The sequence below is a fragment of the Pan troglodytes genome, chromosome 11 (genome assembly GCF_028858775.2).
Source record: "Pan troglodytes isolate AG18354 chromosome 11, NHGRI_mPanTro3-v2.0_pri, whole genome shotgun sequence".
In the NCBI taxonomy this organism is placed as follows: domain Eukaryota; kingdom Metazoa; phylum Chordata; class Mammalia; order Primates; family Hominidae; genus Pan; species Pan troglodytes.
In genome coordinates, this window is record NC_072409.2 from 4243313 (window position 1) to 4258393 (window position 15081).

The window sequence follows — 15081 nt, forward strand, 5'->3', positions numbered from 1 at the left end:
GCTCAGTCCACACCGCAGCCTGAACGATGGGTCCCTTGGGCCCACACTGGACAAGAGCCTGGAAAGACAGAGGAACACGGGGACTAGAATCCCAAGGTTGCAGGGCCAAGCACAGAGGATGCTAGCTCCCAGCTGAGCAGAGGCAACAGCAGGGGTTACTCCAGGCTAAATAAATAGGAGACCCGGGCAGGAAGAAATGAGAGCACGCGGGTATCCGTCAGCCGGCGAGGGCGCCCTGCAGGGAGCCGGGCAGCCACACGGACTGGCAGTGGCAGAGGGCTGCGGGCCTGTTTGCTAACGAGAAGGGCCGACGGCAGGATCTTCCGGGCCAAGGCACTGTGTGTGCGGACAGCTTTGACCTGGCCGCCAGCCCCCTCCATTCCCGTCTTCACCACGGACCCCACGCAGAGAAGAGGGCCTGGCTGGGAGACACTGGGGGTGCATGTGCCTCTCTAAGGAGACGTTGCTTCATCTGAAATGAGGCCAGTGGCACCAAACTGAAAGGGGCATTGGGAGGGTCAGTGCCCAGGCAGTTGCCCCACCTGGCAGGGCCCTTGGCTGTGGCTGGCTGGGCCATTTCAGCCTCCCCAGAGGCCAGGCACACCGCCGGCCCATGGAGATGCCCTGGCACAGAAGTGTGCTTTGCCCCTACCCACCGGTGGGCAGAGCACACTCACACGGCAACCCCCATGCCTGGTGGGCATCCATGCCATGCCCGGGCACGCCTCCTCTCTCACCTTCACTCCTGTCGCCCCCACCTGGAGCCCTCTCCTTCTCCCCTGCCATCCCTCAGCTGTGAATTTGAAGCCCCTTGGTGCCACCTTTGCCATGAGGCCCCCTGCTTGTGCCCTCTGGATGGCACGGTAGGGGATGGGGGCAGCTGGGAGGGGCGAGCTGTTTGCAGAGGATCTGGGCTGGCCACCTCCCCGGGGCAAGGCCCAGACACAGCACCCTCCAGACGGCAGCACCCGGGGGGCCCGGGGCAAGACGGATGGGCTGGGTGAGGGCTGCTGGGTGCCTGGAGCGCGTATGTCCCCACCGGGGCAGGCCAGCCCCACACTCCACCCGGGCAACCACAGGGACTCCCTGGGCCACCGCCTCCATGCTGCCCACCTCTGCCCAAACCACCTCTCAGGGAAGGGAGAAAGCTGGGTCCTGTGGAATCTGACCCCATGACCTTCCTCCTCCCTGGCCCCGCCCCCGCCTGGGCCCCGCCCCCGCCTGGGCCCCGCCCCCGCCTAGCTGTCCTTGGGGAGCGGCTGCTCTTCCCAGCCTCAGGGCCTTTGCAGAGCTGTCTCTTCTTACCAGAGCCCTCTCCTTCCCCTCTTCCCTGGCAAACTCCAACTCGTCCTCCACGCTGTTTCCTCAGGAATGAGCTCTGCCCACCCCTAAACGAGTTTCCCCAGCTCCCAGAACCTGCATGGCTCAAATCCAGAAATCATCTGCTTAGAGCTGGTTCTTCCACCCCGCCAGCCCGAAGCTCCAACAGGGCCAGGCCACGTGCCTGTTGGGGACCGTCTTCTCACCAGGCCTAGCGCAGGGCAGGACACCCCCCCAGCAACGAGGCCTGCCTCCCCTAAGGATCCCGCCCTACTCAGACCTCTCAGACCAGCAAGCCTGAGCCCCCGCCTGCAGGGCCCCCACAGCTGCCAATGGTCAAGGGTCTCCCTGCACCAGGCGCTGGCATCCCCCAACAGCCCTACCAAGCAGGCACGGCTTCTCCTGCCATTTACAGAGGAGAAAACAGGGGCAGAGAAGGGAATGGGTGGCCCTGGGGTCCCCGGCATCTGGACAGCCTGACTGCAGCCCCTCACAGCAGCCCAGCGCCACACCTGACCCCCAGGGACCATCCACTCCTGCCTGGGATGGACCCTGCAGGCAGAGGAGAGACATGAGTTCGCCTCCCACTCCCATCAGCTCACGTCCTGCCCCCAGCTCTCTAAAGGGCAGCGCTTTTCAAAGCGTGTGTCTGCGGAGCCCTAGACCAGGGGTGGAGGGTTATGGGTGCCGCTCTGTGGTGGCGGAAGTTAGGGAAGCACTGGGTGGGCAAGGGGCTGCAGATTTCTTCCATGCAGGACTTCTCAGAGTTTTTAGCCACTCTGCATGCAGGCCCCCAGGGAGAGCTGCGAGCAGAATTTCCCAAACATCTGCAGCAATGGGGATGAGGGAGCTGTGGCTCCCAGCAGACATCAGTCACCACCCTGCTTCTCTGATAGACGGCAGGGGCTAGCCTGGGCTCTGCAGTTACACAGAGCTGCCTGCAAATTCCTTCTCTCTTCCCTACTAGCTGGAGCTCCTCTCTGAACTTCTGCTTTCTCCGCAGTCCCAAAGAGGAAGCAATGCGCAGCCCCCAGGGGCCAGACATCATGTACGTGGGCACCTGGTTCCAGCCCATGCGCAGCAAGCACTCAGAGGGCAGGGGTCTTGACTGGCAGGCCCGAGAGAGGGCAAAGCTGGCACCACTCATGCCTCCACGTGCTCTGTCTGGCGGCATTTTTTAAACTAACTTATCTCCACCCTCACCGAGCTCTGGTGCCCCAGGGAAGCCTCTGTAAGTGCTTCAGCCTCCCCAGGGCTCCCCAGCCCCAGAGTACACGGGGGTGCAGGGCGCGGGAGGCAGGCGAGGGGCGCGGCGCGGGAGGCAGGCGAGGGGCGCGGGAGGCAGGCGAGGGGCGCGGGAGGCAGGCGAGGGGCGCGGGAGGTAGGCGAGGGGCGTGGAGGCAGCGGGTATGATTCAAGACGGGATATTCGGGTCCTCTCATGGGTGCCGGGAATGCTGGGCTCTTCCTCTGGCCGGAGGGTCTCGGGGCTCCAACTACAGGGACCAGCACCCTCCCCTGAGTTAAATCCCTGCAGCCTCTGGGATGGTCCAAATGCCGAGGCAGGGGAGGGCACCCACCAAAGCGACCCCAGGCCCACGGGACTCGGCCCAGTCTGTCCGCCCGGGGCGTTTACCGCAGGGAGAACAGGCAGCCTCTCCCCGTCAGTGTGCGCTAGGGCCTTGCGGGGCCAAGTCTCCGAGGTGGCCTCTCCTGGGGCACTGAAATGTCACCTGGAGGGACCCCCGAGGCTGGCCCACACTTTGGTGCTGTGACATCTTTTGGGCCAATCCCAAGAAGATTCTACCTCCTACTCCAGCCCCAACCCCACAGCCTCACCAGCAGCCCTCCCGGGGCCTCTGCCTGGGCCAGGTCCCTGCCTGGAGTGCCTTCTTCCTTGGCACAGCGGTGACCGCGCAGGCCCCGGCCTCCCTCCCGAAGGCCCCGGCCCCCCTCCCGAAGGCCCCGGCCCCACTCGGCCTGTCAGACCAGAAAAGCCCCTCCTGGTGGCACCACCCGTCCCTGAAGCCTGGCCTCTGTTTCTGCTTAAAACCCGCACTCAAGGTTGCGGCAAAGTTCTCGTAAGTAGGAGCTGCCGCGGTGTGTGTGGAGTTATCCCAAAGTCATTCCACACTCCCTGTGTGGCGTGGGGCCGGCAAGTGGCCTCTCTGTGCCCTGGGTTTCTCACCTGTCCGTCCGGGCAACAGCAGTGGCCACCTCTTGCCAGCTGTGCTGTCCTTAGAATGACTTGTTAAAATCACCTGCCTCCCCTCCTGGGGTACCGAGGACCTCAGCCCCAGAGAACTGCACGGGGGTCTGTGAGTGGCTAAACCAAGACACACAAGCTGGGCTCACTGGCCTGCACCACATCCTCCTGTCTCTGCAGCACAGGCCGGGCTTCTGACGGTGGAGAGGACTTGTCCTCTTGCCTGTCCCCAGCCCACACCCACTAACACCCATGGAAACAACCGAACGCGAGCGAACTACAGCAAGAGCCCTCTTGCGGGCTGCCTCTGGGGTCTACAGGCAGAGCCGGACCATGTGCAGCCTGAGAAGTTTCCAGAACAGCTGTGAGCCAGCTCCTGGAGGGTGGATGGCCTATGTCTGAGTCCCGCCTGGTCCCGTAGGCCTGAGGCTCCGTCCCTCCTTCTTTCAGGCCCTCAGGACGCTCGCAGGGAGCCAGTCCAGGGAGATTTATGTCCCTGAGGAAGGGGAGCCCCAGCACTTGGTCCATGCAGGGCTTCCGGCCCATCGGAGCCTCGGGGGCCAGGGCAGAACCGGAGTGCTCAGGAGGCCAGCTGGGTCAGGCAAGAAGTGTCTCCGGCCAAACGCCAACCCTGGGAACGTTCCGTCCCCTCCTCCCTCCCGTACGTCCGGGGTCAGCAGTCACTTTATTAATAGAGGCCCCTGAGCCCTAAGAAGAGGTCTTCTCCCCCTAGACGGTCATCACCCTCTCTACAGAAGCAGGGAACGGCAGCCCCTTGAGCAGGCTTGACTGGGAGGCCATGGGGGCATCCCTGCAGAGTCGGAGAAATCCAGGGAGTCCTGGGCCTGCCAGGCAGGGCGGCTACCACTCTGCCCAGAGGTCACCACAGGCACTGGGAAGGGAAATGCTTTTTCTCCTTCCTAAGACACCATCTACTTCAAGGCCAATATCCATTTCATAATAGTGCTGGGGACGGGGGGGTGGGGCGGCAAAAAGAAACCACAGTAACTGTGTACTTCGGGCAAAGTGCCTGGTCCTCAGGAACCCAGGACGTGACGGGGAAGGCATCTGCATGCAGGGAAACATCCCATTGTAAACCCTCTGGGCCTTCGAAACACAGCACCGAAAGGGCCTTATCTGGACCCTCCTGCTCCCCCTGCACATCACTGACAGAGTCTTCCAGTCCCAGGAAACCTTGGAACACACAAAAAGGCACGCTGCGTCCTTCCCTCGCCCTTCCAGGGCCTCCCTGAGCTGCTCCACACTCTGGACCCAATGGGAAATAGAAAACCCACAGGAATGCCAACGACTCTCCTCCGTAGAAACGCCAGTGGTGCCCGTCACGTGCTGATTGGTAAGATTAGAGCTCTTTTTAGTTTTTATTGTACTTTTTCTCCATGTCGTTTAGTTTGTTGTTTGTTTTTAGAGATGGGGTCTCACTCTGTCGCCCAGGCTGGAGTGCAGTGGCATAACCACAGCTCACTGCAGCCTCGACCTCCCAAGTTCAAGCAATCCTCCCACCTCAGCCTCCTGAGTAGCTGGGGCCACAGGTGCGTGCCACCACGCCTGGGTAAATTTTAAAATTTTTTTACAGATGGGGTCTTGCTATGTTGCCCTGGCTGGTCTTGAACTCCTGGGCTCAAGTGATCCTCTAGTCTCAGCCTCCTGAGTAGCTGAAACTACAGGCATGAGCCACCGCGCCCGGCTCAGTGTTGCTTTAAATGTCTCTATAGTGAGCAGGTATTCTATGTATCACACAGAAAACATGACCTTCTGAAAAAAACAACGCCAGAGAGAGTCCGGACTGCAACTGGAACTGTTGCGTGCTGGGCACATACCAAGAACCCCACAAATCTAGGCACCTCCCAGCATCTCCTGGGGCCCCGCTGCCAGCTGCACCTGAGGGTGTCACCTCCGATGTCCAGCGGACACTCCAGCCTCAGTTTCTCCATGGAGTAAACAGGACAGTCAGGGCTGGCTGCCACCGAGCCCTCACCATAAGCTCAACCCCAGGGCGGGCACTCTGCAGATCAGTCCCTTCAAGGGGAAAGACACTGAGGCACAGAACAGTTAGGGGCCTTGCCCAAGCCCAGAGAAGCCAGGCGGAGAGGGCCATGGTGAGAGCCCGGAGCCCCAGCCAGGATGCGGGTTGGTGGCTCCAGCTCCACCCTGAGCGGTGCGGCCCCGCCCCCTGGTGGACACTGCTGGAACTGCCCAGCCCTGCGCCCTAAAAGACACAGGTACCCCGTGTTCCATGCCTGTTGGTTGTCCCACCCCAAGAGGGGCGACTGACTGGGGCAGACACCCAAGCCCCCGGGCCCAGCAGCCTGACACTGGAATACTGTTCCCAAAGTGACCAAAGCAGCCAGGCGCTGTGGCTCAAGCCTGTAATCCCAGCACTTTGGGAGGCTGAGGCAGATGGATTGCCTGAGGTCTGGAGTTCTAGACCACCCTGGGTAACATGGTGAAACCCCATCTCTACTAACATACAAAAAGTAGCCAGGAGCGGTGGTGGGCGCCTGTAATCCCAGCTACTCGGGAGACTGAGGCAGGAGAATTGTTTGAATTCAGGAGGCAGAGGTCGCAATGAGTCGAGATGGCGCCACTGCACTCCAGCCTGAGCAACAGAGACGCTGTCTCAAAAAAAAAAAAAGTGATGGAAGCAGAGGCAGGGGTAGGAGGAACACCCCACCCTGGGGCCAGCCCACCACCCAGGCCAAGGCCAGCAGGACGGGGGCTGGCAGGCAGGGACACCCACCAGCCAGGGGCAGTTCCAAAGGACCAGCCCATTCTAAAAGCTGCTGGTCAGCGTGGTGGCCATTAGGAGTGGCCTTGAAGCTGACCCGCTGGGCCCCAGTGGTTACTCGAAGACTTGTGACAGCCTCAGGAGGGTCCTGGGTCACCGAGGCCTTCCGTTCTGAGAGGGAATGAGTCCTTGGGGCCTCTCGCTATTCCTGGGAATGTCGCCCTGGCTCTGACACTTCCCCCGGCTCCCAGCGGAGAGCCTCCCGGGAACCTAGGAAGGCCTCTGGGACCAGCCAGCAGGTGGGTGGAGGTGTGTGCCTGAGAGGTGGGCAGGGCAGGGGTCAGGCCACCCCATTCCTGCCTCACCCCACCCCAAGCAGCCCACAGATGCTGCCAGTAAGATGTGTCTCCAGGAGACATTCCCTGTAAAGACTGAACTCTGATCCCGCCACATCACTAACTCCGCAGGATGGTGCTGGCGGCCGGGAGGAGCGCTTCTCACTGCCTCACTCCACCCTCGCTTCGTCCTTCCTTCCTTGTGGGTGCCCGGAGCTTGGAGTTTCGAAAGAGCGGGCAGCCTCGGCCCACCACATGGCCGGGTTTCTGGGGAGGGAGAATGGCCACCTGTGGGGGCCCAAACTGTCCTCAGCCTTCTATCCTGCTGAGTACTGACTCACCAACACTTCCCCAGATCTGGAGCAGAAATGTCATCAGCATTCTGGAAAATACAGACTCCCCAAAGCCATGTGAGCCTGCAAATAAGAACACAGGGCCGAGCGCGGTGGCTCATGCCTGTAATCCCAGCACTTTGGGAGGTAGAAGCAGGAGGATTGCTTGAGGCCAGGAGTTCAAGACCAGCCTGGCCAACATGGTGAAACCCTGTCTCTACTAAAAACACAAAATTGGGCCGGGCATGGTGGCTCACGCCTGTAATCCCAGCACTTTGGGTGGCTAAGGTGGGCGGATCACCGGAGGTCGGGAGTTCGAGACCAGCCTGACCAACATGGAGAAACCCCATCTCTACTAAAAATTAGCCAGGTATGGTGGTGCATGCCTGTAATCCCAGCTACTCGGGAGGCTGAGGCAGGAGAATCGCTTGAACCCAGGAGGCAGAGGTTGCACTAAGCCGAGATCACACCACTGCACTCCAGCCTGGGCGAGAGCGAGACTCTGTCTCAAAAAAAAAAAGAGTACAGTAGTCCCCGCTTATCTGAGTTTCTGCTTTCTGCAATTTCACGTACCCACGGTCAATAGTGGCCGGAAACTAGGTGAGCATGGAACACTAGGATATTGTGAAAGAGAGATCACACATACTAACTTTATTACAGCAGTATATTGTGGCAATCGTTCTGTTTATCATTAGTAATTACTGTTCATCTCTTACTGTGCCTAGCTTTATCATAGGTATGTATGTATAGGAAAAAAAAAACAGTACTGTATTTCTACAGTTCGGTACAATCCACAGTTTCAGGCCTCCACTGGGGGTCTTGGAAGGTATCCCTGCATCCGGATGAGCGGGGAGTACTTTTCTGTAATCAGAGCCCAAGCAGCTTTCTGCTCTGAATAATCTGGATCACTGCCTGAAGTCATCCATTTAGTGCATATTTGTTGAGTGCTTTCCGGGGCCATACCCATGTGGACAGGGATAAGGCTGAATTTGCAGAGCCAGTCTCCAAGCTCTTTGCCTGCAAATCAAGTGGCTGCCACTGGGAGGTGCCCAGAGTGAACTCTGACTGGTCTGGGTTAGGCCAAAGAGCTAAAGCCACTCAGCCTTCCTCCTGCTCTGTCTTCAGCCCTCCTCTTCCCTGCTGTTTTCTTCCCTTCCCAGGCCCCTCTTTTCTCCTACCTGCACTGTTTTCCTTTACAGAACATAGAACACAGCCAGGCGTGGTGCCTCACGCCTATAATCCCAGCACTCTGGGAGGCCAAGGTGGGCGGATCACTCGAGGTCAGGAGTTCGAGACCAACCTGGCCAACATGGTGAAATCCTGTCTCTACAAAAAACACAAAAAAGTAGCTGGGCATGGTGGCATATGCCTGTAATCCCAGCTACTCTGAAGGCTGAGGCATGAGAATTGCTTGAACCTGGGAGACAGAGGTTGCAGCGAGCCGAGATTGCACCACTGCACTCCACTCTCAGCAACAGAGCGAGACTCCGTCTCAAAAAAAAAAAAAAAAAAAAACCACACAACGCAACCTCACCAGCCTAGAGATCCCATTAGCCAAGACAGTTGAGTAAATGACACATCCCCCAGGCCTCATTTTCATAAGCTGTCCTGCCAACTAATAGGCTTTTTTCTTTTCTTTTCTTTTCTTTTTTTTTTTGAGACGGAGTCTCACTCTGTTGCCCAGGCTGGAGTGCAGCGGCATGATCTCAGCTCACTGCAACCTCCCGCCTGGGTTCAAGCAATTCTCCTGCCTCAGCCTCCCAAGTAGCTGGGATTACAGGCACCCGCCACCACACCCAGCTAATTTTTTTATTTTTAGTAGAGATGGGGTTTCAACACATTGGCCAGGATAGTCTCAAACTCCTGACCTTGTGAGCCGCCCTTCTTGGCCTCCCAAAGTGCTGGGATTACAGGTGTGAGCCACCACGCCCGGCTAGGCTTTTCTTTAAAGAAAAAAAAAAAGGAATTGTGCAAGTTTATTTAACACAGTATTTCCCAGTTTTCTTCCCATCTGTCCATGGGACATTTCAAGAGACAACTGGTCACTGAAGCCAATGCCAGGAAATGCTGCTTGAGGGCAAATAACAAAAGCCTTCCAGCTCCCGTTACTAGGGCTGCCAAATTTAGCAAATAAAAATACAGGGCACTCCACTACATTTGAAGCTCAGATAAACAATGAATAAGTTTTAGTATATGTGTGTCCCATGAAATATTTGGGATATGCTTACAGTAAAACATGACTCGTTTGTCTGAGATTCCATCTCAATGGGGCATCTTGTATTCTATGCAGCAGCCCTGCCTGCCTCGACACTTGAGGGGAAAAGCACGCATGGTCCAGGACTCTGCCAGGGCTGGAAGGGAACCCACGCCCACCCTGCCCATGTCCAGCACTGAGAGATGGGGGCCGGGTCCCTACCCCACCACTCTAGCAATAACTCGTGGGGTGGGCTGGGCATGTTGGCTCATGCCTGTGATCCCAGCACTTTGGGAGACTGAGGCAGGTGGATCACTTGAGGTCAGGAGTTCAAGACCAGCCTGGCCAACATGGTGAAGCCCCATCTCTACTAAAAATACAAAATTAGCTGGGTGTGGTGGTGTGCGCCTGTAATCCCATCTACTCAGGAGGCTAAGGCCAGAGAATCGCTTGAATCCGGGAGACGGAGGTTGCAGTGAGCCGAGGTGGCACTACTGCACTCCAGTCTGGGAGACAGAGCGGGATCTGGGAAGGCATCCTCTATGCCACGTCTGACTGTAGATCCCCAGGTGGTGACAGGCCCTAACTCCATGAGACGTTCATTTTCCACTATTCGGGATAAGCGTTCAAATTCCTCATGGTTGGAGGAATTCTCCATCTTTGAGACTCCATCTCAAAAAAAAATTGTGTGGTGCCCTTGAGCAAGTTCCTCCCCTCCCTCAGTGTCTGTGTGCAAAAAATGGGAGGGTCAGTAGGCGATCTCATCTTTTCTTATTTCTGGAACTTTCTCTGGATGTAGCCTGATTTCATACAGGAGACTCTAAGAACGGCCCTCAGAAAGCGAGACTTAGGATCCAGTAAGTTATATCCCTGGAGACTCAAGTGGAGTGCAAAGTGCACTCCCCGATGGTGACCACTCTGACTGCCCCGTCCACCTTTCTGCCCCAGGCGCCAGGCACATGGAGCCAGGCCGACTCTTCCTCTGGTCTAGAGACATTTGTGGGCCCCAGAGGGACTTCCAGCGGTTGACATGAGCATGTGCCCGAATCGGGGCTGAGGGCATAAGTCTCAGGGCAATACCAACACTGATCATGCCTTTGTTCAACAAACACTTTGGGACACCCTGTGTGCAAGCGCTGGGCTCATCTTGGGATGCAGCAGTCAGCAGGAGACGCAGCGTCTGTCAGAGCCGGAGTTCCAGAGGCACCAGCAGACACAGGGCAAAGCCACCTCCATCCGTGCATCACAGGCTGCTTCCACGGGTTCTGCGCCAAGTCCGAGAGGGTGCTGTGGCCTCCCAGGTCCTTCCAGCCTTGCCCTCCCAACCCTGCAAAGACCCTCTTGCCATCTTCCCTCTTCTTGGGTTACCACTGGTAAGCCTCCTGGGTGATGTGCAGACCTCCGACCTCCACCCAAAGTAAAGACAGGCTGCTATGACGGCGGGACCCAAAGGGCCTCAATGAATACAGATTCCCAGGCCTGACCACAGACCCTGGACTCAGACTAGGGAAGAGACAAGAATCTGCATTTTAGCAAACCCCGTCCTCGTGACAACACAGGCAGGTAGGCAGTGCACAGAACGCCGGCTGGGCAGATGCTTGGGCCCCCTGGATCATGCAGATCCCCAAAGCCACCAGTCCTTCCCAGTCTGGGCCCCAGGGTGACACCAGGCCTCCCACTGCTGAAGATCACCAGCCAAGCACACCACTCTCAGCCCCCAAGGTCCTGGCTCTGACCTCCAGGCTGCTGCTCCCCACCCCACACCTTGACCGTCATTGCAGGGTGAGCAGTGCCTTCCTCATGCATTTGGTTTCCTATCTGTAATCCAGAGCTTGCCCTGAACCTTCTGGAGAAGACCTGACTCAGGGTGCGGCTGGCCTTCTGCAGCAGTGCCCAGCCCAGCCTGCCAGGTCTCCAGGGAGAGGAAATTAAAGAAACTTAAGGACCTGCCTTAACCTACAAATTCACTTTTGTTTTTTCTAATTAATATGTACAACTGGAAACACACACAACTCAAAAGCTCTGAGAAATGAGTATGGCCATTCACAGCCCACAGCACACGGCCACCAGGAGTGAGCCACTGAGGACCTCTGTGCTTGTTTGTGCACACATCCATGTGGGCAGGCACATGTGTCTGCATGTGTATACACATATTCACGTGTGTAAACGCGTGTCCACCATCCATGCGTGCACTTGCACGTGTGACTCGTGTGCAGATGTGCGTGTGCAGACATGTGCGCGTGTAGACATGGGCGTGTGTAGACATGCGTATGTACATACGTGTAAGGACGTGTGTGCACCCATGTATGGACACGTGCATGAATGTGCAGAGGTGTTGAGGGCGCATGTGCATCGCGCGCACAGCGATCATCCTCACCAGGCCGGGTGGTGCCCCAGGCTGTGCAGACCCTCGGGCCCCTTGTCAGGAAGGCCGCGCGTCCCCGGTCCCCGAGCCTCGCAGAGCCCTGCCCATCGAGGCGATGGGAGGGGCCCGGCCTGCGAGGCGCCAGAACCGCCCGGGGGTCCACGGAACGGAGGACGAGAGCAGGACGGGACCGCGGCAAGGCGCCAATACTGACGTTGTAACCTGGAGCCGGAGGACACGCGCGGACGCCAGAGCCGAAACCGGTTCCAGGGCACTCGGCCGTTCTAAGGCTCGAACTCGCCACCCAAGACCACGCAGCGCTTGCGAAAACGTGGCTGAGCCGGCGCAGCGCATGCGCGGGCGGCGTCCCGCGCACCACAGGGTCCTGAACACCCGCAGTTCCCGGGGCAGGGCCGCGTCCGGAAGCCCGTGAAACGGATCTTCCGATCCTTGTTCTCTGATTCGTTACCAACCTTCCACTTCCGTAGACAGTTCTTCCCGCCTTCCGCCGTCTGCTAGGCGTGTCGCCGCAGGAGGTGCGCGCCCGCCCTGTTTTGTTTCCGGGGGAATCTACTTCTCTGAAGGACGCTCGGGACTTCCGTTTGTTCCCCTCAGCTTCTAATTGGCTACTTTTATGAATATATTAGGGCACGAAAAGTGGTAGTTTTTTTCTTACACGTTCGAATTAATAAAGACGATTAATTGAATGCGAACATTTGTGGTTTCCCACTGAACCGTGACATTTTTATAAATGTACCTCCATGGATAGCGAACAAGAAGTCACCCTCACCGAAAGGCGAGTGGAGCTTTCGTCCTTAAATACAATGCGCACGGAAGCCGAGGCGTGTTGTATGAAAGGAGAGAAGGTTAGCACTCCCCTTGACAAGGATGGAAGAGGCCCTCGGGCCTGACAACACGCATACGGTTAAGGCATTGCCACCTACTTCGTGGCATCTAACCATCGTTTTTTTTTCTTTTGGTGTTTGTTTTGTTTTTTATTTTTCTTCAGACGGAGTCTTATTCTGTCGCCCAGACTGGAGTGCAATGGCGCGATCTCGGCTCACTACAACCTGCACCCCCTGGATTCAAGCGATTTTCCTGCCTCAGCCTCCCGAGTAGCTGGGATTACAGGCGCCTGCCACCACGCCCGACTAATTTTTTGTAATTTTAGTAGAGACGAGGTTTCGCCATGTTGGCCAGGCTGGTCTTGAACTCCTGACCTCAGGTGATCCGCCCGCCTCGGCCTCCCAAAGTGCGGGGATTACAGGCGTGAGTCACCGCAAAGCCCGGGGCATTTTTTGTTTTATCTTTTATCTTCTTTCCTTGGGACACGGGCGCGGGTCGCACTTGTGCACGGGTGCGCCGTTCCGCCGCTGCTTGGGGCTTTTCCGTTCATCTTCACCGCCCCTTCTTGGCGTTGGGTCGTGTTCGCGTCTCGACACCCGACAGGGCCCGTCTCCCGAGGGCGCCTCGGTGGCCGCATGAGGCACAGGGCGGCTCGGCGGGTTGACGGGCGCGTCCCCAGCATCGCAAACGTTCAGGGCCTCGTTCAAAGCCTGACGGAAGTTTCCGCTCAACATTGATTCATTCACAGAAAACTAAGCATTGGGCACGGCCCGGAGATACGGCAGCTACCGAGCGAAGCCGCTGCCCGGCCGGAGCGCATTCCGGGCCATTCCACAGCCTCCGCCCCGAGCCCCGTGGAGACCCGCTCCAGCGAGCAGGGCGGACGGGGAGGTCCACACCCAAGTCCAGATCCAAGGCGGCGCGAGGACCTCGGAGCCCTGAGACGCAGGGAGGGCCCCGCAAGGTCCCGGGGCTGGAGGGGAGCCAGGGGCCAGGAGGGGGATCAGGGGACGACCCGTTTGGCCCGGGGCCCCAGGGACCTGTGCAAGGACCTGAGCTTCGACCCTCAGCAAGGGCGAGACCTTGGAGAACCTCCCGCAGGGGAGGGACGGGACCGAATGAGCTCAAAGGACATCCCTGGCGGCCACGCTGAGAACAGCCCAGCGGGCAAGGATGGCAGCGGGAAGACCTTCGCGGCTGCGGCGGGGCGAGGCCGGAGGCCGGGTGCGGGCACCATGGAGGGGCTGAGAGCCCTGGGTTCTGGAGAAGATGTGCCAACAGCCGTGGAGGGCAGGGTCAGGGGTAACTGCAGGGTGTCAGTCCCCCTCCGGGGAAGGACGCGGTGCCACCTGCTGAGACAGCCAAGGCTGCGGGAGGCGCAGGCCCCGGGAGCTGGAGGGCCCGGCACTGAGGCCTGGGATGTGGAAAATAGACAGGCCAAGTGCGCGCCGCTCCAGGGCTCAGGCCTGCGCAGTCAGCACACCAGCCTCGTTAAAGCCACAGCCTGGCTGCATCCCTTAGGAGAAAGTGGGCCGATCCAGGTGAGGGCTCAGCCTGGAGGCTGGAAACCGCAGCCCAGCTCGCCCCCTGCACCCCGACAATGAAGCTACCAAGCGGCCTTCATCTGTTAGAGCCCCTCCCCTCGGGGTCACCCCATATTCTGGTATTTCCCTCCCCAAAAGACCTTATGGGAACCCTCCCTTCTGCTCACCAAGCTTTTACCAGAAGAGTCGACTATCAGGAAAAACAGAGAGACCTTGAAATAGGCATAAGGAAAAAACCCTTTGCTCAACCTAAGGAGTCTAAGCAGCCATCCAGGTCCTCTCCACCTTTGCTCTTTGCTGTTCATTGTTCACAGCTCGAAATCGTAGGAAGCTGAATGTGCCTGCCCAGTGGGATGTGATTATTACTGTGGATTTTGACCTTTTGCCAGTTTGAATGTATTTGCAATTTGTCTTAGCATTCGTTTGCCTGCATAAGTGTGGTACTTTCAAGCGGTTGTAACATCTTACAGGTCCCCTCATTAGTTGAGTTACATAAAATCTTTGCCAAGTGGATCTCACCTTTAACAGTACCTGCACCCCCTGCTCCCCCACACCTGTCGGGCTTGGTGGTGAGGGTCAGGGTCTCCCCCAAGGGCGTGAAATGCCATCTCAGCCCACAGCCCAGGAGCGGGCATCACCCTACTGGGATTCAGCATCCTCTGCCCTTCCTCTGGGTAACCATACCTGATTCTCCTCTTCACTGAGTCTTTCTTTTCTCCTATTTCTCAGAACTCATCCTCGACCCTAAGGTAGCTCCTTGCTGGGACGGTGAATCCACACGGCCAACACCTTACCCCACCGCAGTGTTTTGAGAGCTTCCTTCATGGGCTGAAGAGCAGGATGTGCCAGGATGTGGCACACAGCTTGTTTTCCTAAATGACACAGATAGACCCCACCTGTGCATGGTTCCCATAGATGGAAACCACCAGAAAGGCACCCCAGAGAGTGAGAATGGCAAGCGTGGTGAGAGCATTCGCCTGGCCTGTGTGTGTGTCCCCGTGCATCACGTCTGTCACAGGCACAAACTCCTGTATGTTTTTTAACATAGGACTCAAGTAAGGACTGGAAAGATGTTTATCAAATAAAACCAATCTGCTAATGAGTCAGCTGTTTGAACACGCACACAGCACCACCCACCGTGGTGGGTGCATGGAGCATGGCCGGCTGCCTCCCCCACTGCCAGGTTACAGGGAA

At 57.9% G+C, this 15081-nt stretch overlaps 1 long non-coding RNA gene and 1 other non-coding gene across 2 annotated transcripts; both read left to right on the forward strand.

The window, feature by feature from the left end:
- Window positions 1-4326: 4326 nt before the first annotated feature.
- LOC134807624 (uncharacterized) lies at window positions 4327-14989 on the forward strand. Its single transcript, XR_010148550.1, has 2 exons — window positions 4327-4879; window positions 14617-14989. It is a non-coding gene; the product is annotated as an uncharacterized LOC134807624 (long non-coding RNA).
- On the forward strand, window positions 12342-12467 carry LOC112204478 (U6atac minor spliceosomal RNA). The gene has a single exon (XR_002938120.1). It is a non-coding gene; the product is annotated as a U6atac minor spliceosomal RNA (small nuclear RNA).
- Window positions 14990-15081: the final 92 nt, after the last annotated feature.